General features: G+C 39.6%; 1 protein-coding gene across 2 annotated transcripts in view; it reads left to right on the top strand.

Moving 5' to 3' along the window:
• Positions 1-1,717, top strand: part of CAP2 (cyclase associated actin cytoskeleton regulatory protein 2) — a 68,033-nt gene that overhangs the window by 1,110 nt on the left and 65,206 nt on the right. The window lies entirely within an intron of this gene.

Below are 1,717 nucleotides of genomic sequence, written 5' to 3'. Positions count from 1 at the left end.
GTATGCGTGTGGTGGAGGTGACTGAGTAGCCTACAGGTTTAGCCCGGAGTAAAGGGTCAAACAGCATCCGAGGGTGAGAGTTCTGAAGACAGAATACATACCTTTACATAAAAACAGATAAGGGATTCTGCAAATACAAGACGGCGTTCAGAGGGGGCAGGAGGAAGGCAGAAATGAAGAACCGTGAAGCTGAGATGCTGCATTTTGCAGTAACTTGACATCTGAAAGGAGCACTCCCCCAGAGACGCAGCCAGCACAAAGCTGAGGAGAACTTGTCATGACCCCGCCTAAAAATGTGAAACCTGTCCTTTGCTGCGGGCATTGCTGTAGATCTGTATCTTAGCATTACAGGATCAACAGTGAGGGTTTTTAGCAAGTAAAATTCAGATTTCATAACGCGTAGGGGCAGTCTTAAAAACAAAGACCATCTGGGGAAGAAAGCTTTCTTTAGATGCATTACCTAAATGTGGTTGTTTTCCAATGATGGAAAACATTTTCAGAAAAAAACCTGCACAGAGGCCAGTCTATTAGGAAATAGTTGGAAGGAGTCCGTTTAGCAGGGGGGTAGGGTAGGATCAATACTGCAAATTTTTATTAATTTATTTCTAAGGCAGGCAAAAGTGGCAATGGTTCATGGACTACCATGTTTCATTGTTCTGCGAAACTAGTCAGGAAGCTAGTCCTACTTCAGAAATGTAACTTTTAAAAATTATTTAGAATAGCAAAGTGGTAGATAGATTGAGTTGAAACTCAATACAGTACTCTGAAAGCTGGCCTTTTAAGACATTACCGCAAGTTGGATATCCTAATTTTATTCAAATTTTATCCTAGCATTTCCTTTTAATTACTTATTATGCAAATGGTAATAAACTTTTTTCTGATTCTATATGTTTTCAACACAAAGATTTCATAACACTGTTTGATTCTATTTTGAGCAAGTTTGCACAAGAACAAAGGCAACCCACCTCCTGGAACAAAGCCAGGCACATACAACAATATGGCCCTTTTTGGTCTTGGGCATAACAAAAATGCTCGTCTTCAGAATACTCTTATGATTCATTTGAGTCTTCCCCCTCAAATGAATGCTGCTGAGATGTGGAAGATGGACAAGCACAGCTCCAAATGTAATGAATAAAATATGTTTTCTCAATTAAATAAAAATGAAGAGGATGTGCATTATTTACTATTACAGTAGAACCAACCTATGACATGTTTTCGTTATTCTTTGTCAGCTATGGCGCTCACTTCAGTGACGAAAAGTGCTTCTTGATACACCATAAGGAGCAAGGATACTAAGATTACATGTATTAGCCTCCCACCCCATCATTAGGTTTTCTAATCCCAGTATATAATTTTTTATTAACCACGTAAAATGCACTGGGGACCCTAACTTACAAAAAAAAAAAAAAAAAAAAAAGAAAAGAAAATTCCCCCAGGACTAAAATTCATGGGAATCTGAATTAGCACCATACCAGGTACTAGGAAGACAGTTAACTCTACCCCAGCTGAAACCAGGACAACAGGTATTGGAAAAGGAGTAGAGTGCAGCAAGGAGGGCTGGAAACCAGATGGTTTGTATTCAGCTCCCAGCCTTGACATTGACTTGCAACATTACCTGGAGCAAATCAGATGATCTTTCTATGCTTCAGTCTGTGGCCTGTCAGCGACAATAATGTTGCAAGTGGTTTGAACTCTAGAGAGAAAAATGGTGAACTGC

The sequence above is a fragment of the Haliaeetus albicilla genome, chromosome 21 (genome assembly GCF_947461875.1).
Source record: "Haliaeetus albicilla chromosome 21, bHalAlb1.1, whole genome shotgun sequence".
NCBI lineage: Eukaryota > Metazoa > Chordata > Aves > Accipitriformes > Accipitridae > Haliaeetus > Haliaeetus albicilla.
This window is presented reverse-complemented; position numbering and strand designations above follow the sequence as displayed.